The following is a 17597-nucleotide window of genomic DNA, read 5'->3' as shown; positions in this document are numbered from 1 at the left end:
ACACACACTAACACATGCAGTGATTCGGCATCACATTTCTTAGACTGTGCATTTCTAACTTGTGAATTTACATGTCCTTGAATGTATTTGTGATGCCAACAGTAACCTAGAAAAACAGTGACTATTGCATGAAATATTTTATTTACAGCAAGACAGCCTGCCTGCTGCTCAGTAGCTGTACGCATGGAAACATTAAAATATTTGAAGAATTAACCTTTTCTTTTTACTGGATTTACAAGTGGCTGTTCTGGCCTGTGATGTTCAATATAGATTTTTAATACTTTTATTACACGATGTGTATTGTATGCAAAATAAAAAAAAATTTAAAAAAAAACATTGTTTAGAGCGGGCTGCTTGAATAAGTGATCAAAAATAGTGAAAAAACGCCATTAAAAATGATACACAACATGGTATTGATTAGAAAATTCATCTGATTTACAGCAATGTAAAACATGAAAATTCATGTGTTTCTACTGGCTGGAGATGCAAAAAAGAACATTGCTCTGGTGAGAGCACAGAATGAAAAAAGACAGAATCTGCTTTAGCTCAACGGAAAACTTAAGGTTAAGATATTATTCAGTAACTCGTGCGGCGATGACTTACAATAACCGCAGTCCTACACTTTGAATTTCTATGCTTTGCAGCTGTATTTCCGCAGATTCACAAGTATGCTGCATTATGTGGAGGCGGAAAAACTTTTTGTTAATGTTATTATTCAGTTAGGGATGGCAGTTTTAAATTATAATAACTGGAATCCCACACTTTTGAATTGCTATCCCTTATAGCTCAATTCTCTCAAAGTCAAGGATATGCTATATGAAGTGGATGCTGGATTGGGTATCAGCGAAATAGGAGGCTCGTGGAAGCCAAGAGAGGGAAATTGAACCAATTTGTCTTTTGGTATTGTTGTGGCCGATGTGTGTTGTTCATTGGCTTTATAATGCTTGAAAGTGCAGGTTTGTTGCAGTTGATTCAAAATGCCATTAGGTGGGAAGGGGTGGGCGGGGGGGGGGGGCGGCGAAGAGACAGATCCTAGGTGGTTAAGGGACATAATGTGGAGGCCCAGCCAGGTCCACCCAGAATTTCTGTGTTTGTATAGATATCCGGGATTACTTTACATTATCCTTTTATTTGCTCCTCACCATGAACTCTCTGACCAGTTAATTTCAGAATGGAATTGAATCTGTGTGGATGCGGGGTCACGAGGGTGCGTAAAAAGCACACCGAGTCGGCGCTTCATCTCTGCGGCGCTCCTCGGGCCCCAGCGTGCAGGGATGCAACCGCGAGGTTTTCATGCATTTACACGCCGCCGGTTCGCTTTTCCCCGCTGCCTGCCTGATAACCTATAGCTGCTTTTTAAAGCGAAACCGCTCTGAAAAACGATAGAGGCCATAAACAGAGCTCCTGAGCTAAGAGGCGCTTACGGCATCTCTTTAGAGTTTCTGCATTATGTTCGAGAAAGGAGACTCCTGTTGTTCGATCATACAAAGAAAGGCGCAAGATCTTCGAACAAATCCACAAAGTTAGAGGAAAAAAAGGCGGCTGAAGAGGCGCGAATCAATCTGGCCCTTATATACGGAATGTCATTGACGAATGAAGTGTGTGCCTGCACTTCAGGAGTTAATGGCTTTCTGCCAATAATGCTGAAACGCTATCCTCATCTGGAGTAGTGCTTCACACCTCAGAGGAGTGGTCAGCTCGGCGTGGATAATATTCCTGTTTTGCCAATTTTGATCCCAATAGCAGGGCTCTTCAGCGGTTAAAAAACATGGTCTTTGAACAAGAACGTCGGAGTCCACAAAACAAGGAGGCAGATGTTAAGTTTCATACACACAACAAAGGAGGAGTGGGCCCTCGGCGAGACTGTGCAGCTGTGCGCTTGTGAGGGGGGTCGGCGTCTGCTTTCGATGGATCTCAGTTTGCGAAAGTCAGGACGTTATTATGAGGACGGAAAAGGTTGGGCTCAAATAATGTCATTTTACTAGAGTGCTTTGCTTGGCTTCATCAGTCCATTCCAGTAACCCTGTCCTTCAAGCAACCTTGTTACTGTGTAAACACTGTAAACAATGCAAGCTGGTAACAAGGCCTGATTTATTTCACTTTCCTTTTGTTTTCCCAGAGAAAAAGCATAATCAACATACAGAGCAGGGAGACCCTTCTAAGAATATCAGGCCCATGGAGATCCCAGAGGAACACTTCCCTTTCTGAGCTAGTGAAGCCACTGAGCTCTAACATAGCCCAAGCCAAGAATAGACTTTATCTAATCTTCTGGATTAAGGCTTGGTCAATAAAATCATCTTAGCTTTTTCTGGTTTGTTGTTAATTAAGAAATGCCATATTCATCTCTGAAAGCAAGGTGATCTAAATTCCAGCCAACATCTCTTCCTCTTGTATATTATCAGAGCTTTAATGGAAATGATCAAAGTTAACCATAACAGGATCATAAAATATTTAGTCAAGAAAATATATGTGTTGTGATTCAAATTCCCCTGACCTTTAAAGACCTTTGCGGAAATATTCATAATTTCGAGTTAAAAAGACCAACAAACTCCTAAGAGCTTCAAAGACGTATATAGTAACTGTGCAATTGTACATTGAGATAAATGCTAATGATAGCTCGATTTTGCAAAATATAGAGCAAAATGAGGTACCATGGATGATCATGGGTTTTCTTTATTCTTCAGAAACATTATTCCTTAGCCTTTGGAATTCAAGCTGTAACGAACACTAATGTTCCAATGAGCAGGGAACGAACAGGGGCAAGACCATGGATGTCATGTTCTCCAGACCAACTCACTGGAGACAGAAAACTGAAAAGGCCAAAAGGAAACTCTCCCAGCCGATACACAAAAAAGTTCTTAGCTTCATTGAAATGCGCATTTATATATTTGCATAAGGTTGGTCCTTACAAAAAAAGCGTAAAACTTTTTAAAGTGTTCAAAAATGAAGCATTTTCAACTTGACAGTGTATATTACTGTGGTTAGTTTAAGTTTAGTATAAGTGTGTTTAAATCTAAATCACTGTAAAAACATTTCTGTAAACAAAGGGAAAAAATACACATAATAAAAGGATGATCTGACTACAGCTGGGCTCTCCTGAAAGAAAAACATATTCGAAGGCAACATCTTAGGCTGAAGACAATATAACAGCAACAGAATATCTTCCTTTATAACAGATCATTTTAATTGCTATCTTAGAATAAAATCAGCTGCTGCTGCATTATAGCATCTTGGAGTGGAATCAAGTAAAAAGAAAAAAAATCTAAACACACTTAAGCTGGAAATGCTTTATCTTGCCAGGATTTTTCCAGGAAAGCAATTTGTTCCTATTTAAATGTCTCAGACGCCCAACCATAAATTGCAACTTACATTTATTAATTTAGTTGACACTTTTCTTTGAAGCGGCCTATAAGATTAAGCTGCTTACAGTTATTAACCTGTTCAGATGGGTAATTTTTACTGGAACAATTTAGGATAAGGACCTTCCTCAAGGGTACTACAGGTGGAAGTTTGAGTCAAGCCTTTGACCACCAAATCCAACAGGGGCAGCTCCGTTTCCCCCGAATCTTACAGCAAAAATGTTTTTAGGATATGGTAAAAGCACCAGAGAACATCTTTGAGATTCTCAGGCATCGCAAGGCCCTCTGCTTAACGCAGTCCTGCAGAGTTTGCATATGATGGCTCCACCTGTACTCATAGACAGTGGAAAGCGCCACTGACGAGAGCGAGTTTCTATGTCATCTGAGCGGTGGAAAGACCTCTTTAGGACACCTTTCAGTGCCCGGTAGAAGGCTAAAGGACTCGCAGTATAGCCTGTTCCCAAGAAGCCTGAAGATCATTCGTCACCCAGGAGCTGCGCTGGCAGATGAATGCAACTCGGAGCTAAAGTTCACAGTGTTTGCCGAAGTCGTGCCCTTGGCTGCAGCATCTCTCCGCGCTTAAATTCAGGCGAATGGTAACAGCTCTTTTTCGGTCTTCCAAAACACCGTTTTTGTTTCATTTCATCTTAATTGTTTGACGCGGAGTTCACTTGCCTTCAATAGGAGAAAGGAACCTCATGCTGGCAATCTGAACGCTGTGGTGAGACCATATAGCAAATGAGATCAGATCCCGTCTCTCTGCAGCCGGCGCTGGGAAGATCAAAGAAGGCCGGTCCTACTGCTTCAGCTTGGACAATTGCTAGAAATCTCTTCCTCCTCAGCCAGACGGGCTCCCCAGCAGCAGGACAGCATCTCCCACAGCAGGGCTGAAGACCAAAGTGACTTCGGCACAGTTTTGTACATCCACATCTCTTGGATGGGAGTTTTTCCTTTTTTTATGGCTGTATGACAAAAGGGACAGATTTAAATAGGTTTAACAGATTCATGACTTCATGATTATACATCAAGCGTGCTTTTACCACGTTCTAGGAACATTTCCACAGGACTGTGAGATTCAAAGGTTTCCCAGTTATCTAAATTAATATATGTACATGTTAAAAAAAAATCTAAATTTCTGTTTGAAGGCCTGGGATTCCAGCATGAGTACCTTCAGAAGGTAAATTCGTCTTTTTTATTAATTTTTTTGTCCTGGTCATTGTCTGATTTCTTATGATGAGATGTTATTTGGATGTTGTTCATGTAGGAGCACAATTGAAGATGCACGGGTTCACAACGGAACACTGTCCGCATTGTGTTATGTGCAGAATCATTAAAGGCTATTCAGGACATCAGGCTGTATCAGCCGTCCCATTCGCACCCAGGTAAAGACGTTTAATGCATTTTGGAATAACACGACGCATCTGTAAACATCTATTTTATGTGTCGGCTGCCCTTAGGCCTCATTCATTTCACTCGCGCCGTATGTCCCGGAGGGCTTAATGAGACCAAAAGCGTCTCTCAGTGCCGCCGAGTGATTGCATTAGTTCTAGTTTAAAAGCAAAACAACCATTGTGATCCAACTTAAAAAGGGTTGGATGTGGGGTGAGGAAAGGAAAATGTGTTCCTCTGAGGTCATGGGCATCTTGCCCGGCATCACGTCAGAGAGAAGGAAACATTCCTGTTATACACTCCATCAAGGCTGTGCCGCTACACAGAGAATCTGATAATGGATAAGACTGAGGCATCCCTCGCATGTATCAATAGATTGATATGTGAGCGGGTCAGAGTGTAATCTTTTGAAAAAGGAAGATGATAGGAATATTATCCAACCGCGGAAACGGAAAAAAAAAGTATATTCAAAGTCAAAATATGCCGATAGTCCAACCTTCTGACCAGAGCAAACTGGTCTTTAATGGAATTAAGTGGTGGGTTCTTTTTTTTCCAACACTGCTACACCTGCTCCATCACTTTGTGCTTTTTCCCATCAAGTATCAGGGAAGACGGACTAAACCCAGATGCAATTAACTTATCGCATAACACAGGGCAGCGTGAGAGACTCGCTTGCAAAAGATGAAATGGCGTCGGAGTCCAAAGGTACGGGTGCACACCGCCTTGATGGATTTAGAAGAAAAGCACAGCTGAAAAGGAAGAGGTGTGTAAACAAACAGAAAGTTTGCAGCTTTGCTCTTCTTTTCGAGAAAAGCAGTTATCATGATGGCTCCAACTGAGATTCTTCCCGAATTCAAAGCTGGAGCGGGAGCTCCGGTACTGACACCGGAACGTGCGCCACCGCCCCGACTGCCCCACCCCCGACACCCCCGCCACCCCACCACCGACACCCGCTCTCAGCCCCAAGAACAAATGCAATTAATTGCATCTTCCAAGAGACACGCATGGACACATCGGTGCCAACATGGACGCAAGTTGCACTTTGCGTGTAGTTCAGCCAGTGTATCGCAGGGTAAATCAGCATCGTGAAGCTATCCGAGGGGCTGGCGGAAGAAAAGGAGAATCCAAGGGAGGCGTTATGAGAGTTATGCCGCTATCGCTGATGGAGACGAGCTGGAAGGCCTGCTTCTTTTCTTCTTCTCCCGTAGAAACACTGCGAAACAGTCCCATCCGTCGCTTCCTTCCCTTTCTCGCCCTTCTCTGCCCGGCTGTTCGGAATTTATAATGCTCCTAATTTAACAAACAAAGAAGAAGAGGCGGAACTTGCGACGGGTTCGGTGACGAATGGGTTTCCCTCTGCTAGCCGAGGAATGACATGGAGTCGGATGCTGTCTGGGACCTTTCACGTTGCGCTTCGGTGCACATTTCACAATCCCGTCCTGTTCCTCCGCAGCCGCCCGCTTCCCCCGAATACATTACTGGTGCTGGACTGTTGCTGCCGCATGGCGTTGCTCTACTTATCGCATGGGGACAAAACTACAATCACAATTAATTAAGTACTTAAGTGATTCATTTCTTCACATTGTTAACCGATACATTTATTATTGACGCAACTGCAACGTGATTACGCGCATTTCCTCGACATCCGGATAGAAACGTGAGCGCGGCATATCGAAACGGATTGCGGCACTTTAGCAGTAACAGGAGAAAGCAGAGGCAAATCGGGCTTTGTTTCGCAGCGCCCGGAACACTTGTGGCTCGGCGACTTCTCCGGCTTCGCCGAGCTCCCGAGGAAAGAGCGAGCGTGGGAAATAATTGACTTCTGTTTTGTCACTTGCGCCTTTTGTGTTTACGTTGCGAAAGCAGCGCGACTGGCTCTCTGAAGAAAGCGTGGGTTGCTGGGAGTTGCGCGGCCTAACGTTGCTTACAGTACGTGCCGGCGGCTCCCCCGGTAAGTGAATAAAACACGGTGCTCGGTGGCGGCTGCGCGGGCCTTTGTCATTCAGGGAAAATAATAGCTAATCAATGGAGAAGTGGAATGTATGAGTTTGCTGCCCTTCATCATCCCATTTTCCTGCCTCGCCTGGGGGGCTGTATCCACTGCTCCAGCCATCGATTGCTATCGGGAGCGATCCGTCAGCGCGGCCTGAGCACTGTCAGCGCCTGCAGGAGCGCCGTCTGCCCCCTTGCACAGTAAAGCCACAAAGCTGAGGGGAGCAGGTAGTGAAATCTGTCCAGGTGGACAAGACGAAGACAAGGGACAGTTTGGATCCCCAAGTGGGATCTGCAGGGTCACGGTGGTGCGGAGCCTATCCTAGAAGCACAGGGCAGAAGGCTGTGCTGAGTACGTCCTGAACAGGACACCAGTCCATTACAGGGCAATCTCACACACACACACACACACACACACTCTGTCACTCATACACAGTACAAGGGCAATTTAGAGTCACCAAGCCATGAGAAACACATTTAGACTGTGGGAGGAAACTTGAGCACCCAGAGGAAAGCCACACGAACACGGGAGAACATTTAAACTCCTCACAGGCTGAGCCGGACTGGGACCCGAGTCAGAACCTACAACGCAGGCAGCGTGAGGCACCTGCGCTACCTACGGTACCACCCTCATACACTGCTATTTCTTTCAATCAGCAGCATCATATACAGCTTCCAGTACAACGTCTGCGGTGTCCATTGAATTTATTGAACGCTTCAAATTTCAAAGTTCTCATTGAAATTGTACTTGAGTACCTACTGAAGGATGGAGAAAAAAAAGCTGCTCTTGTCCCATTTGCCATCACATTGAAATATGCATTTCTTACTGGTCAATTCAATAAATCTGGTGAGTATAAAAGACATCTTAAACAAAAGATAGCTTATCATAATTACAATACGTCTTATACCAAAACTTTTACGAGTTCTTCTCGGAAGCGTATTTCCACCGGTTATTATTGCTGTGTTTTAACGAGGCAATTGGCTGTTTGTGCAGTGGCGTTCATTTTCATTGTATGTTCGTCATTCCGCTGCCCGCAGTATCGTTAATGCTGCAACACCACATGAAGCATTAAATGTTGTAAAGCCAATACTATGACCAATGTTGTAGGCGACACGTGCAGGTTACACTTTTATAAGGAACTGCTAATGCAGGGGACCTCTGTAGGGGTGGTTGTGGGGCCCACTGTTGTAGGGGGCAGGTGTCCAGGCTGCTGTTGTAGGCGACAGCTGTAATGAACCTATACTATAGCGGTCTGTGGAGAGGGTCGTTCTCATAAATGTGTGACCTGTATCTTCGAAGCTTTACTCATACTGGTAATATAACATATGTGTAGAACAGCTTAGTCTTCTGCGCTTTCCCACTTGTCTGAGAAAGCGATGCCACCTTCTAATTGCAAGGTTAAATTCCGAACAGGGGTACCAGGCGTGTTGACTTATGGAGACAGCTGATGTACTCAGGTACACTGACACGGTACCTTAACGCCTCTGCTTCTCCCGCTTCCGTGTCGACGGCGGCAGCACTTACGCAGACACCGCAGCGCAGCCAAGCTGTTATAATAATGCCGCCGCTCGTTCGTATCGCACAGCACACAGGTTTCAGTTTTCGGCTTCAGTGCAAAAATAGTTCTGAAAATGATTTCACAGAATAGCTGATGCCATCAACTCTGGAATTTTCTAAACTTCCAGTGATCTGCAGCTGAACTGGATTCTGCTGGAAGCTGTACTTGCACAGCATAAGGAAACTTGTGATAGTAAGTGGTATTCTCAAGGACGGTGCATTCTTCAGTATGACAGATATTATAGAAAGATATCTTTTAACAAATTTACAGTGTAAATGTATAATGCAAAGTATCTGGAATAGTACATAGCTTTCACAGGAAACCTGATTTGTAAAATGAAAATAACTGTTCGATCATCATTTAATATATCAGTAGTACAATGTGCAAAAACACAGAGAGCAACTTTGGAAATATATTATAATGTATGTATAAAGATTGATTTGGGTTGGGGCAATTTTCTCATTATAGTTCTCCTGCCCCCTAGTGGTACAAATTTTGTACTAAGATCCAAAAGTACCCTTTAATTCTAGGGACTGCTAGAAATGAACTGAAACCATGAAGGATGTGTTTCAATGAGGGATACGGCCTTAGTCTAAGAAACAGCAGCAAAGCTAAAGATGGCAGTGATCATAGCTACAAAGTCTAAGTTATGGATAAAATTGTTGGCTGAGATTACAATGCAATTATGACATAAAATAAATTACATAAGCCCCGCTGTCAAGATACATAAAGTAGCAGAAAACAGACAGTCCTGCAAAGCTCATATTTCAGCGTACGCGGACTCATATACACACATACACACACACTTTTACAGACTGAGAAAATGATGAAAAACGAGTCCGGGAAACGGGTTATCCCAAACCATCGCACAGCCAGAGCAGACATGGTTACCAATCAAAATGTATGTTTATTTCTAAAGGATCATTTGTGACACTAAGCACATTACCATCCCTCCAAATGTATAGCATCCCCTGTGATAGTGTAAACTGTCAGTTCCACTTTGCAGTGTCCTCTGTAAGCCCAGGATGGGAAAACATGATTTAATGTGCTTCTTTTCCCTGCCAGGTCTGGATACTTCTCAGGTTCTTCTGAGATTCTGAGGGACCATCTCCTTCTGCGTCTGCGGATGCACTGTTAAAAAGGGGGTGGCAGATCAGTTAGAGCTGTTTTTTAGAGATGATGGTGTCAGGTGCAAAATAAAAAGCAATCGGGCAATATTGGAAACGGAGAGCTTTCAACATAAAGACTTTTCTGTCTTTCCATAGTCCTCAGAATATATTGAAACTTGCTTCTAATAATGTACTGTGAAAATGTGTGCAGACACGCACAGATACGCTGCAGAGCAAGATTTAAAATATTTAATAACGCTTAGCACATCCGAACACAGAAAACGCGAGCCAGACATTAAGACACTATTAAATTGTGCTTTGTTTTCCTGGCGATAAATATTTCCGTTTAGGGTTTTTCTCTCAGTGTCAGAGCCCTGGTGTCACTAGCTTTGACAGCTCGGCCATACGATAAAATCAGAGGAGCATGCAGTATATTCTGAAATATACTGTGCATGCAGCCAGTATGCGATGCTCCTTACATCGTGAGTGTGCCCACAAGGCCATTGTGCGAACTACTTTCAGCTGTCACTCTTGTCAGGATAAATAACTTCAGTGAAACCTCTCAGGAACATACAGAATCAATTACAGTCTGAGTAATTATGCTCATTCAACACATTATTTTTGGTGGCCCTACAAATTAACAACCTATTTTAACTTAATTAAATGCTGTAATGTACAAAATTATGCCGGCCAAATATCTCGAAAGCCGTTACCACCGCGAGACCGAACAGTTGGTGTACGTGTAGAAAAGGGGGTGCCGGCTCATGTGGACCCATTCGCACCAAATGAAAGCGATGCGCGCTTGGATTATGCGAGAGTTTGGTGCTGGTGAATCCTCCCAGATTTCCCATGCTTTGGGAGCTGGAGAGGTGGAGAGCGAGTGGTAGCGTATGCCCAGCGAAAGGTCAGCGGCGTATCGAATTTTTTCGACAATTTTCAAAAACACCTCCTGGCATTGCAAATATTTTTGACTACTGCCTCTCGCTGAGGGGAAGCCTCGCGCTCCCTGGACTGAGCGCTGTTCCGCCAGCCCCCGACCAGAACAACACCGCTCTGGGTTATTCATCGATTGACTATTTAAATCCCAACATATGCTGCTCCGCTTCCCTGCCGTCCCGCTCGCCGGGCCGGCCCGTCTCCTCCCTCTTTCCGAGAGGTTTCCTGGCCGACGCCGGAGTCACTCGCACACAATGTAAATTTAATAAGATCATGGAAATGTAAATGGACTTGCCACACATGCAGTGTGCGTGTGTGTGTGTGTGTGTGTGTGTGTGTGTGTGTGTGTGTGAGAGAAAGAGAGAGAGAGAGAGAGAGAGAGAGAGAGAGAGAGAGAGAGAGAGAGAGAGAGACTTCACCTGCACTTCCTTGATTACCTCATTTGTATTAAGCCCTCCGTTGTGAATCTGAAGTGCCCTCTCAGATTTGGACAAAACGGACTGCTTACGGTATTTACTGTGTATCCGTGCTCTGCAATCGTCACGTAACAATGCCACATCAAGTGAACTGAATTAATTTCTCAAGATAATTAAAGATGCATTGATTCAAATTTCAGCGAAGGCCATTTGCTTATTTACGCACAAGCCGAACACCGCTACGTGATAACGATTGAAAAGGGCACCTCATTAATACACCGATCATATCAATATGAAAATCCAGCCACTCTGCCAAGCAAGACATATTTTCTAGAAACCTCCAGCAGGTGATGTTGCGAGGCCTGTACTGAGGTGGAGGTGGCCACATGACGGTAACAGTGATGGTACACAGCCTAACCAAAGCACAAAAAAGCTTAATACCCTTTAGAACATTAAAAAAAAAAAAACAATGAAAAAATCTGAAACTGCAGTAAACTAAAGCTTGTAGCCTCCTCACACTCCCTCAGCTTTCCCAGTGTTCAGGCCAGCTGCCACATGTAAAGTCCTCCTTTCCTCTCCGCTGGAGGCGGCCGGTCGTCGCCGAACAGGAGAATCCGCATACCTTGCGCTGTCAAGCATAGCGCCGCCCTCTGGCACGGTTCCACGTCCATCAGCTCACAGCGACTTGAAATGAATTTCACGCTTCTCATCCTGTGTGAAGATGAACACCGAGCTCAACGGACCAATATCAACATCGCTGTTTCTAAAGACACTTTTCCATAATCCCTATCTTACTCTCTGGGGATGATCTGCAGTACGTTGTTCTTTCCTGTCAAGCAATGTGCATTAATACTGTATCTACTGTAATTGTTGCTTTCAGAGGTTATACACTTTGCCCAAAGCAATGAAAACAAGACATTTTACTTGCTGACAATAAGGATCTGAAATCCTTCACTACAGCTTGTAAAACAGGGAACAACTTAGTGTTTGATGCTTATAAATAAACATTTGGGTGGTGATCTAAATAATTAAAATTAAATATCATTTATCCCAAGCTATAATTATGAAGGAACTATACAGAAAGTTAACATTTTCAAACGTCTGAACAACTATGCATGGTAGGTATTGCATACAGTAACAATTCTAATAATAATAGTAACGAAAGTAAAAGGGTGAATGAGATGGTGCGTAAAGCGATACACATGGATGTGTTTTTCTGTGTCAACGAAGAGCACATTGTTGACCAGTCAAGGATACCCACTTTATTCTTACTTTTTCACTGCAGTTGTCAATGTCGTTAGTCAAAATCTGTAACATTGATACACTTTTTTTTAAACTACTGCTCACGTTCCAAACAATAAGCATCCTAAATCAAGCTCACAAACAAGGGACTGAAAATGAGAGGGAAAGAATCGTGTGCAAGCATTTCAATGTGTGTATTAATGGAGTTATTGTGCACGTTGATACACAGGGTACACCAGTCACTCATAGACTTCATTTCAGGCCGTTGCTCTTTTTTGCTTCCGTTACCAATCTGCTTACTTGTCCATCTGAAGAAATGTTGTGTTTGCTGTGCCCCCCCCAACCCGATTTTGCTCCCGTCACTTTTTTTTTTAACCTTTCAGGCTTTTGATTACTTCAAACTGCAACTTGTCAGCTGTGGAAGTTGTCCGTTTCATTCCCCTGCTGTTCTGCCTCCCCCAGTCTCGCAGTGCATCCGCAACCAACCCAGACCATCCTGCCAGACCGGGGTTTTCCACAACCACATTTCAACTTTTGAGCCCTAGTCATATGGGGTCCATCAAAACGAAAGGCTTACATTCTTAGAACATCAATAAGCCCTGTGAGTGAAATAACCTCTCCTTCTATCTGATTTCTAAAAACAATTATCAGAATTTTATTGAATATTTATGCTACACAATCTCATGTAAATCAAGATCTCATTTAAAGAGTCTGAGAAAACACCTTCAAAATCAGACCCTTTCTTTTTTTCTAACTGTATTTCATAAGACAGGGACAGTCTGGCGATGCAGATGCTGTAATTACCACTCGGTTTCTATTGGAAGTAGTGTGTAAATCTGAGCACGCGCTATTTAAACAATCACAGCTGCTAGACTGAAAGCTGAGAAATGTAAGGTGCGGGGACCATTCTGGAGAATGGTTATGGAAGCAGCATTTTCAGACTGCATAAAACTTGCCAAAAAAGCATCATTTGTACATCCTCTGAAGTATCTATCACTTTGCATTACCTAAAAGTGCACCGGAATAGAGAGAGCACTGTCACGATTGATTAGTTGTCAGGTCCAGATAACTTGATGCATATTTATCATATTGGCTTTTCTCTTGCTCATAAGCGGTATTTACACGTGTCTTTTCCTATCACGTGGATGCTGGGCATGTTTGGATTTTTAGTCCATCACCTAACTCATTACTTAAAGTGAGTATTTTCACTGAGGGCTTTGGAGAGGAACGGTTCTAGCCAGGCTCGTACAATGTTGAGACACTCTTTCCATGCTAATTTCTCAAGGTCAAAAACCCCCCTTACGACGTGATGCTTTGAAGATTTGCTGAAAAGACAATGGCAGCTTTCCTGCTGTCTGCTGAAAGGAACAATATGATGTGTTAGGAGAAAAACACATTCGCTGCATCCCGAAGACCAAGCAGGCAGCCAGCAAGAGCCTTCATGGGAATCTGAGAAAAAAAAAATCAGTTTCTACCATTTTACTATAGAAAGGCTTTCCTTCGGTGTCAATAGTCTAGTTGATTATTAGCAGTACTCTTAGTTTTTAAAATTCCAAGAAGTTACATTCAAATATTCAGTCAGAAGCAGCTGTCTGTTTAAAAACAGCTTTTAATGTTAAATTCTTAATTTGGCATAAAAGTGGCCTGCTTTTAATATTTATAGTCATCAAATTATGAGCGCCATACATTACTTTCTGACATCTATGTCACCGGCTTTTGTTATACCACAGATGAACCGGTAACTTAATAATTCCGATCCCAACTTAAATTCCAAAATATTGAGAACAAAAAAAATTGTCCGCTTATGAATGGAAAAAAAGAGCTTTTGACACAACTACAATCCCTGTTTCGTCTTTAGAGATTTAATGACTCTCTTGTGACTTCATAGAGAATCGCTTCCAGTAATTGATTATTAAAACTTAAAATTGCCAACCAGATCCACTGTTAGATGAGTGACTACGTTACCCTTGTAATTAACATAACCGGGGACTTGCCGTCCCCCAACTGTACGACCCGAAGAGAAAATAAGGCAGGGTTAGCGAGCGCACAGCAATGTTACAATGAAATGATGCAATTAAATGAGACACAATCTATCAGAAGTGTTTAAAACAGTTAAGTGATATTCCACTTCAAACAAATATGCCAGAACAATGTTACAATTTCAGCTTTTAGGGCACGGATTTGTAGTTATCTTTTAATCTTCTCTCTCTTCTGCTACGGGAAATGCAATGTCTTTGAATATTTTGCATACGAGACTCTCTTTCGACGCAATTGCCATTTTACAAAATAATGAGTCTTCCTTCAAATACGTATGTTGCTGTTTTCATGTCATTATCTTTACGCGGGCGCAGAAAGCCTATTACGAAATGAAGCAATGGGTTATATATTCTCGCAGCTAACGGATACTGTACAGAAAAGAAGTAATTTGTGCCGTTTCCCACTACTGGAATATAAACATTACTCGCTGTTCTTTTCAAATATGATCATCACAAATGAAAGCAATGCAAAAACAAGACTTTTTTTTAACAACTGAGGAACACATCGTAATAATTACGGAGCTGAAAGTACAAATGTGCACTGTAACTGACGCTTAATTCAGTTGTGTAGTACTTACTGTGTTTGTACCCACCCTTTCGCTCAACTCCAGTAAGTGATGAACTTAGTGACCATGGACAAGAATGAGCAGAGAGCTCTTCGCTGACCTTCTGGTTCAGTATGAAAGACTTTTTTCTTTAGAAACTAATATAACATTTTGAAATTAACTTCAGTGACGAGTTATATTTGGCTACAGCCAATTCACATTTGCAATGACATTTAAATGCAAATCTTGAACTCATGAACTGTGACACAATTAACCTTCTGGAAACTAAATCAAGGAGTCAGGTTTATTGACACTGGAAAAGAAACTGTGTCTCGGAAAACAATTACATATAAATAAATAAAAGTTACACGGAAGCATCTGTACATTGCCATGTCTTATAAGCCACGTATTACACCATTGATCCATCCATTATCAATAACCACTTGTCCAATACAGTGTCACAGCGGTCTGGAGCCCATCCGGCAAAAACACATTGCATGAAGCTGGGTACACACCGGGTGGGACGCCAGTACATCACATGGCAGTCCCACACGCACTGTATGTGCAGCGCAGAGTCACCAGTTCACCTGAAACACGCGTCTTCGGATTTTGGGAGGAAAGCCACACGCACGTGCCGAAAACACGGAACTTCCACACAGACTGAGCCGCATTTGAACCCACTTCCAAAATCACAGGCTAGGAGCTATGAGGCACGAGCACCATCACGCCACTGTACCGCCCCCATGCATTACTGCAGCGCATTTTTAAGGATGTGTCCAGAACAAATCACAAGGTCCAAAAGCACAAGTAAGCCACAAGTTCTGTTATGATTACTTTGGCTACAGCCCTTAGAATAATGGTAAGAAAATAAAAGGCAAAATTAAATAACGGAAGATGTATGAGAAACAGTCCACCAACACAATTTTTCCAGTAGAATGTGAAACAAATATTATACCGAAACCGCAATATACAGCTGTAGAGTTTCAGCGCTGGTTGCCATACGGCTTCACTGCATTAGTAACAGTGTGTTAAAATATATTAGTGTTGACACTGACATTTTAGCATGATTACCTGTGCATAAAAGCAGCTCGTGATTTTTTCTTGTTACTGTTGAGTTTTTGAATTTATTAATTAATGAAAACAAGTTTGTTGTAAGGTTGCTCCTCCACTGCATACAAACCAAGGTAGTTTAGCGGCTAAGAATTTTGTATCGCACCATATGTATGATGGCAGTGCTTTTCTCTGCACATAGGCCTGTATTACTTTAAAATGACATCACTTTAATGAGGCCTCCTGCAAACATATGCCTTTTAATAGATTGCCCCTGGTACTTCCTGCTGTTTCTGTGTGAGGCCCCAATTCATCATTCTAACTCATTGTCCCTATTAAACTTCCGTCTAAACAGATAAAGTGGTCTGTGAATAAATCAACAAAAAAACTTTAAAGTCAAGCTAGAAATGCGCAATTAGCCACTCGCGCGCTTTCTTTTATCGCGCCGCAATCAGTGGTAAACAAAAAAAATACTCTGTTTACTCCACGACAAGTTGTCGCGCTCTGAAAATGGAAGATTGCTCGTTGCCACTTTCACGCTCACGTGTGATCTGTCAAAAATTATCGCCTTCAGGTCTGAAGGGATCATTCATTACTGAATAAATGTTGTTTTATATATATATATATATATATATACACACAGTACATATATAGTGTAAGCTTTAACCTGTGAAAAGTTTTTGCTTCTTACTATAGTACCCTGCTCGTTTTGTGTTGGGCTTTTCAATAACTCCAGCCTTATTATATTTTCCCCCTAACTCCTCAGTGGTGCAGAATCTTTTGATGTTCCAATGATTTTTAGAAATTCATGCACTCCAGTAAGTTGGCGAAAAAGATCTAGAAATTATTCACTATTCTGTGTTAAAAGGTGACAGGATCATAGCTTGAATTCAAATAAAATCATATTCATCTCATTTTAAAGGATATGAAAAATATCTGTTATAAGTGTAGACCTCCAATATGTCTACAGATCTTCTGCTTTAAAAAGGAAGAACCAAACTTTTTTTTTTCTCTGATGTTACTGTATTCCTAGACATCCTTAACCGAGACTCACTGCTGTAGTATCAGAAGTGCTGCATTTTAGAGGTCTCGGTGCTTTCTTGCCAACTTCAGCTTGCTTCTCTATGAACTAGGAGCACACTCACCTGTGTGTGGTTGTCCTTCCTTCATCCTCCAACACTTACATACCTCCATGACAGTGTCCTGACATGAGGGCCATGGTAGCCGTTGCCATGTCAACCGCTTGTGACATCATCCCAGCCTGCATGAGAGGCTATGCGTCTCTCTTGGCGGGGCCACCTGGACTCGACATCCGAGCAATCGTTCCCCTACCACAGGCCTGGCCGCGTGCCATGCTAGCAGGTGCACGAAGCGGAGTCCTCCCTTCAAATAGGCAGCCCGGTGGATCCATCGGTGCAGCACACGTGCACCTAGACAGCTATCCCCGGCCGAAAAGAACTGTCCACAGGCACTTTTGGCAGTGTCTGGCTGAATGAATTCATTAAGGGGGGGGGGAACATCCTCTCACTCGGCTGCCATGTCTCCCTGCAGCCAGGGCTGGATCAATGGCAAAAATACATGGGAGACAGCGTTTAACCACTGAACCTGCGAGCGGGAGTGTATTTAACACTTCAATGTGCACATTTCCCCTGAAAACAAGTACAAACGAGATGCCAGCAGTGTACACAGCAGCGCACAGGAACAAGGGCAATGAAACATCATGCGCGTTACAAGAAACGGGTTCTGTATTGTTAACCAGCGCTTTTTTCGAAGACTCTCTCTTCAGCATAGAGTGCATAAAAATTACCACTTGCATAGCTACATTTACAGGAAAATTTAGTGGGTAATTTTGTCAACCACAGCAAATCAGAGGGCCTTGGTATGTAATTATTCTCATGTAGTGAAATAAACTATATATTTAAATAATTCATTCCTCTACTTCGGTAATTAAATGACATATAATC

Source organism: Scleropages formosus, chromosome 12 (genome assembly GCF_900964775.1).
Source record: "Scleropages formosus chromosome 12, fSclFor1.1, whole genome shotgun sequence".
Lineage (NCBI taxonomy): Eukaryota > Metazoa > Chordata > Actinopteri > Osteoglossiformes > Osteoglossidae > Scleropages > Scleropages formosus.
The sequence above is the reverse complement of the archived record's forward strand: the minus strand, read 5'-3'. Positions refer to the sequence as shown.